The sequence below is a fragment of the Nilaparvata lugens genome, unplaced genomic scaffold (assembly GCF_014356525.2).
Source record: "Nilaparvata lugens isolate BPH unplaced genomic scaffold, ASM1435652v1 scaffold4088, whole genome shotgun sequence".
In the NCBI taxonomy this organism is placed as follows: domain Eukaryota; kingdom Metazoa; phylum Arthropoda; class Insecta; order Hemiptera; family Delphacidae; genus Nilaparvata; species Nilaparvata lugens.
Genome location: NW_024090533.1, coordinates 19,534 through 27,070, shown reverse-complemented (window position 1 = coordinate 27,070; position 7,537 = coordinate 19,534). Strand labels below are relative to the sequence as shown.

Genomic DNA, 7,537 nt, shown 5'->3' with positions numbered 1-7,537 from the left:
GGCGTAGTTTCTACCATTAAGAGGGGGACACTCCTCTAATTTTGGTAAAATAAGCTTCATTCTAATTTTGAGCATAATGTGAAAATCATGAGACTTGAAGAAATAATTCTTAATCAAATAAAACTGGGACTATGATTTTAAAAGCTTGTTTAAAAATTTATTTGGAGCCACATTATAGCATCTAGCTATAGCATCCTATCTGAAAATATATGAGTAGGCTTTTCAGGGCTACTACAAAATTATTATTCAATGAAAAAATGATTGAATGGTTAGTAAAATTTTGTTCCATTCCATTCTATTGAATCGAAATTTTGTTAAATAACAAATTTGTTATATCAAATAAAACATAGGCCGTGAAATGTTCAATGGAAAATCGAATTACGAGTAAAAAGTGGCTTACTAAGCACAAAAAATGAATGAATGTAAATATTGAAGTGGAGATTTTAAGAAAGTGGGAAGTAAAAACGCTTCAAATTGAAGCTATTTTTTCAAAAACTACCTCGATTGGGGGTATTCCATACCCCTCACCGGTGCATCCTTCAAAGTTTAGGTCATGTCTACGCGCCAGTGTTATGATCACCCCACCACGGTACTTTTTTCTAGATAAGGTTACGTAATTGTTAATATATAATAATAATTAATATTAATAATAAAATTAATATAGTTGATATTAATTATTATTATTATATAATATTATTATTTTTATTATATAATTGTAATTATTTTTACGTAATTGTTTTTTGTTTTTCATGAATAGAAATTCTTATTCGAATAGAAGCATATTTTTGATTAACGTGAAATATTGATTAGATGACCAAGCAGAGGTATTAATAATGAAATAAATTTTTAAATTATACAGTTATCATAGAAAAATTATTGAATTATAAAGTTATATATTTTCTAAAGAGAACGGAAACTAACTTAATAACCAGAAAAATTTGTGTTCATTGTGCTTTTCGTAGTTTATTCTCTTTAGTCTATTGGAAATATTATGCATCGATTATCCCTTTGTTTAATAAAGGATACAAGAGCCTCCTTTCTCTTGGTAGAAGTATGTGGTAAACTTCTAGATTTGCAAACTCCAATTTAAATGTCATTAAATCTTGACTTGGAGTTGTCTGTTATAAACGGAAAATATATTTATTTATTCGACTCTCGACGTGAATCGCTCTTTTAGAGATTCTCATGTATTCTTAAATGTTTTTTTGGTCTATTTTCTTGATCAAATCCATTCATATAGCCTACTATTATTTCTTGATTCTTGTTTATTCTTAGTAATGTCACAATAATAAATAAACTCATCCATTTTTCAGGTTACTCGTGCCGCATACTCCTATTTCAACTTGCTAAATCAACGTAATAAGCTACTCAATCACAATTGAAGCAATATGGAAGAGATTGCCTGAAAATTGGATGCGAATTTTTATTGTTGATGTTTTGCTTTATGATAGATAATCTCTATATATCAACATTCTATCATTCAACAATCTATTGTGATGTAATTGATGAGTAATAAATATTTTGAGATGATCATCGATAATGAAGTTTCAATAGTTTAACTAATGGTTCAAGCTATTGAGAAATCAATAAATTTCATGGAGTGATTGAAATAGATTTTGAACTATCCAAACAAGTCATATAACAATGTAAGACAATCAATCTGCAATTATTGATAAATAATTGAAGCGATTGAAAACTCATTTGACACTTTCGAAGTTCTCATAATACAGTCAATTTTATAATCCTTAAAATCTCAACAGAATAGTTGAACTGAATTGATTATTGAGAGCAAGGTATGAACTACAGAATACAGAGACAGGGGTACACAAACACACAGTACAGTATTTCTGCCGATATCGACTGTTTTCTATTATCGCCTCATGTCAATAGCAGAGAGAGGTGTATTTATACTGGCTCTGGCTCCCCAGGGGTACTTGGGGTCTACTTCTCCCCAGGAGACTAACCGTGAACTTGAATAGAATCGCTAATGCTATCATTTATCACTGACAAGCTACTACACAGCTACAATGTACTCACTATCAAAATATTTATCGATGGTTCATAGTCATCTTATTATTAAAACTACTGTGAAAAAAATGATCAATTATTGCAACTTATATTCTGTACTATTGTAACTTGTAATAAATAACATTTAAGTAGTGGGTACTACTTATATCTACTTCATAGACACTACAATGTCTATCTTATATGTCAATGTCATATCTCTACATCACTACAATGATGTACATGAGGCAGACATCTTTGTCAGTTTGGATTATTTTATGTACTCATCCAATGAAATAATTAAAAAATTAATGACTTTCAATTTGTTATGTTATGCTTGTTTCTGGATAGATATTTACTCGATTACTTTTAAATATTTTTCACATCACATTCTTTATTCGAATAGGCCTATCTTCTTCCATTAAGAAGCAATAGAATAACCATGTTACCAGTTAGGGTTAAGTGACAAAGTGCATGGTGCTTTTCACAGTCTTTACCATTTTTTCAATTGAAAAAAAATAACTCTTGCTCTCTCAGTTTTCAAATGAAGTTTGTAGCTAGCACTGAGAATGGATTTGTCAGTGAATTCGTGAAATTTTGTTGATATCTTTATGGAACTCTCCGATTGACCTAATTGCGTTGTCCATGTTTTTATATTAGATTTCATTCATATATATAATGTTGAGCAACATCTTTCAAGTTTATAGTATATTTTCTCCGGAGACTCCATGTATTACAATCAACAGAATATTGATTCAATTTTGTGGATCACATAGTGTTTCTATTTTCCTCTCCATTTTATTTTTCTCCTAAAACCAATGTATAATTATTACGTGAAAGATTTTTCAAGATTCAATGATTAAATTCTTTCAACTTTTTTCGATTAACTATGCTTTTGAATAATGACCAAACTCACTGCAATAAGTAACTATCGAGTTCCACCTAGGTAGAATCTTGAAGTATTACAAATTATATCAGTAATCTATCAAAACTATTTTATTGTTAGATAAAAGATTAAAAAATTAGGGCCCGTCCGGGATTTGAACCCGGGACCTCCTGCACCCAAAGCAGGAATCATACCCCTAGACCAACGGGCCTTATAAGAAACGAAATGCAGCCGTTAAAACAAAAATGTTAAACCTGTTATAGTGAGTGATAACAGTAACCTGTATTATCAAGGTCAGCTCAACAGTCATAAGTGAAAGTCTACCGTGCAACGTCTGTCACACTCTCATGGGATCTCTCATACTAAATACACTCTCACTCTCTACTCCTTCTCTTTCTCACTCACTCTCTTTATCTTTTGCTCTTTGACTATTCAGATAGTATTTCTTTATTGATATTTCGATTGAACATGATTATATTGGATTCATGTGTGGGAGCAAGTACATGGGAAATTTATAAACGAATACGTAACCCGATAATTCACTTGGATGATCTGTCAGGGTCGTCTTCAAGTCCATCAACTACAATAATAGTGTTAATGAAATCAAGCTGTGCTACTGGAATCGAGCAAACGAAATAGAAGTTGGAAAACAAACAAAAATATGATAAATGAATGAATAATGTAGATGGTTAATGTCGGAAGAAGTAATAAAAATAACAATGACATCACAGGAAAAAATAATTCCATTCAACAATACTGTAATATGTAATTGTAGGCTATAAGGAATTAATATAGTAAGTTTATAATTAATTATAACAGTACAAAACAAATTACGTGAGAAGATGAAATGTTTTGTGAGTAGATGAAAAATAATAATAGAATGAAAATGCTCGAGCAATGTATATGCGGAATAGAAGAAAGCCCACTATCGTTCTCTGCTTCTCTGCAACATGCCTTGTTGTTGGTGGGACGTGGGGTGAGGGTCTAGGGTCTACCCGGAGTTTCATTTCAGTTACCCGCCCTTTCCCACGGGGTGAAGTTGATTTCCTCTGTGAGTAGAGCAACAAGAAACATCCCCGCGGTCAGTTTGGTACTTGCATTTTTAACGAGAGCTACACAACCAAATTACACAAACGAAAAATGTTGGCCAAAATAAAATATTGCTCGACATTGTAGACGCAGTGCAATCTGCGTATCTTTGCTCAGTTCTCTACTCCAAAAAACCATTCCATCATCGTTGCAGAGTCTGTTATCTTGGTAAACGTTTTCTTCTCTTTTTTCTAGCTGCTAACATTGGTTCTATAGTGAGATTCACTTTGAATCCTTATGATTAACATCAACACTTTTCATTTAACCTAAGCTGACAGTTGGTAGCCAGACGCGAAATGCGCAGTTGCGGTATCGCATGTAGGAGTTGGATCTGGTAGTTTTTCAATTCATTAATATTCGAAGGGAGAGTTGAATTCAATGCAGACAAGAGGCAGATTCCAATATTGTTTGTTCTGAACGATAAAACCATCTCTTGTAAAATGTAAGTTATTCATACTTGTAAAATATGCTATTTTATCAAGATTTATATTTGAAGTTGGATCAATTGAATGATTATAAGTGTAAAGAAATATGGATGAGTTCAATATACTTCATGTGATGTTCTATTCAGATCCAAGAAACCTTTCTATTTGTAAAATTCACTCCTTCACGTGGAAAGTACCTATATTACTAAGAATTGTGTGGATAGATCTGAAATAGTTGGCCAACTATTCAGAAATACAATGACTTGTAATAATAAATTATTGAACGACAATAGTTTAAGTACTCAAGTAGCCTTCTACAACGTTCAACGTATAATTTTATCAAAAAATATAAAATATTCCGAAAACCCATGATGGGAGACCTAGGGGAGACCCAAGAAACATTGGAGAACCAATAATGGAACTGCGATTATTGATTATTTTTCAGAGCTAACGAATAAATCAATCGTTGAATAATTCTCTATCATGGGAAGGAAGAAAAATTCATCAATGAATGCTCACACACAACAACTTTGCTAACTCATAATATTTTCATAGTTTTTTTCATCGTTTTATATTCAATTAATGGATATAATCAAACACTGAATGTCGTTACTACATGAAAGATGTTCATCGATCTTCTATCAGCTATCAAAATAAGCAATACAGAGATCTTGGTTCTTTCCGAAAAATTGTGAAAATTGATCAATTACAATCTATTTAAGAAATACAAATCACAAAATAATTTCCAATGAATATTGGAACGGAATTGGATAATTAATTTGATCTGGAACCTTCCATATTTTTCGTATATTGCAAGGTTATGATTGGAAAAATAAGAGACTGGAAACTTGAGGATAAAACTTTTATGATTTTCCGATTTGAATAGATGAGATGCAGGCCAGTACTGCCTAGATTCAAGATACAGAACTTCGGCTGCGATGACCTAGATTTGGCAATTTCATTAACCCTAAGCACAAGTCTGATAAGCTCTCGAAGCATCTTGAATACGAACCTCAAATTCCCAGAGGGAAATCCTTGTCTTGTGGAAGTCCAAGCTTGCCAAGAGGTTTGTGTAGTCTCCAAGTTACAATGCCTCTACGCCACTCTCATTACTTGAATATTAGCATGTTCTATAAAGCAATATCAATTTCACAATAATAGGTCAATATATTAGTTTTTCCAATCCAATACATTATCGATACTGGAAAAATACTAACCAATAATCGAATATTCAATTATTTTCCTATTTGCTCTCTATTATAATCTGCCCTTTATGTATTGCAACTATCAGATAAATAATCAACATCTAAAGGTGCATTCAGACATGAGTGTACGTACTTGCGAATTTTCCTTTTCATCATCTGTATTTATCTTTTGGTAGAGTGTTACTGGGAAGGATATTTTTCAAATAAAGCACATTGATATGATCAAAGCTCCGCCAATTTATGTAGTGTTGGGGGGGTCCTGATTTTATTTGAGCAATGCCCCAGATGGAGACGTCACACATATAAAAATCTTATACTGAGTCCTCGGTGTTATAACCTCAAACTTGGAGGTGTTGCCTCAAACATAAGGTCAGTAGAATAGAGAATTCATTTTAATCAATTTCTTTACTGCATTCAAAACAGCTGTTCACTAATGTAAACAAAGTTGTAACCTCTAAATAATATGGCTGACAATAAACAATAATTTACATATTATTTGCAATAAATTATAATTTTTAATAAATAGTTCTTCTAAAATATGCCGTATAGAACGGAGCTCTTATCTCAGTCTTAGCTGCTGATAAGTAATCTCTATTGCTATCAGTTAAGGCGGGATGCACACCGGAGAAACGCGTTTCGTGAAAAAAGTTTCAGGAAACGTGAAACGAAAGTTGCTCGCAATCGACTGATAAGATTAAGCAGAGAAAGTTTCTTTTGTATGCATGCGCGAGTGAAATGGATTGCATGGACAAGTTTCATGAAAGAGGGCTTCACGAAATGCGTTTCTCCGGTGTGCATCCCGCCTAACAGTACATTTGATATTCTTTCCAGCCTTTAACAATAATAATATCTTCTATTTCTTCGATTTATTTCATTTCATGGTCTCAATAAATTTAAGATGTCACAGTAGATACAAAACAATATTATCTAACACTAAAAGGAATTTCTAAATTGCATTATTTTTTCTTATTATGTACAGTTCAATAATTTTTATTATTTCAGCCTCTATCTATCTATGATTATATAAAAGCAAAATGGCACTCACTCATTGACTGACTGACTGACTCACTCACTCACTCACTCGCAGAACTAAAAATCTACCGGACCAAAAACGTTCAAATTTGGTAGGTATGTTCAGTTGGACCTTAAGAGGCGCACTAAGAAATCTTTTGGCGATATTTGAACTCTAAGGGTGGTTTTTAAGGGTTTAAAATTCGTCTTTTAACATGTATATTCTTCATATTCCAATATCTTGAAATTATAATTGAAATGTCCATACCGTATGTTATTATAGAACTATAATCTAGAGAGAGTACCTCTTCGAAACAGTTGTTCTGGTAACTAAATTAAAAATTTTGTCAGGTTGGCATTAAGTTGAATTGACTTTGTTAGGTTGGCACCAAGTTGAAGATTGGAATGCATTTATCCAGGACCTCCTAAATACCAATTTATCCAGTACCTCCTAAATACCTACTTAGGAGGTCCTGATTTGTCACGGAAAATTTGATTGAGTACTGTTACTTCAATCAGAGCTATTCCTGGGAATATTATCCTTCAAGCCGTCAGGCTCGCTTTGCTCGCCATATCCGTTTAGCCAGACGTTTAGTCTGGACCCCCGACTGGATCGTCCTGACATATGATAGAAATATGACATAACATTTCAAATTTGGTAGGTGTGTTCAGTTGGCCCTTTAGAGGCGCAATAAGAACGGATTTGGAAAAATTTCCAAAGATACGCCCAAAATCTGCGTTTTTTAGCGTTTTCTCAGCTTTATCGAGAACAAATGAACAGAAAATGTTCAAATTTACTACAGAAGCTCAGCTGGGGTGCAATAATGTTGTGTTAGAAGAAATTTGAAATAACACCAAAGATACGCCCAAAATTAGCGTTTTCTCAGCTTTTCTGCGTTTCCTCACCTTTCTCAATA

General features: G+C 32.8%; 1 non-coding gene across 1 annotated transcript; it reads right to left on the bottom strand.

Moving 5' to 3' along the window:
* Positions 1-3,029: 3,029 nt before the first annotated feature.
* Trnap-ugg lies at positions 3,030-3,101 on the bottom strand. The gene has a single exon. It is a non-coding gene; the product is annotated as a tRNA-Pro (tRNA).
* Positions 3,102-7,537: the final 4,436 nt, after the last annotated feature.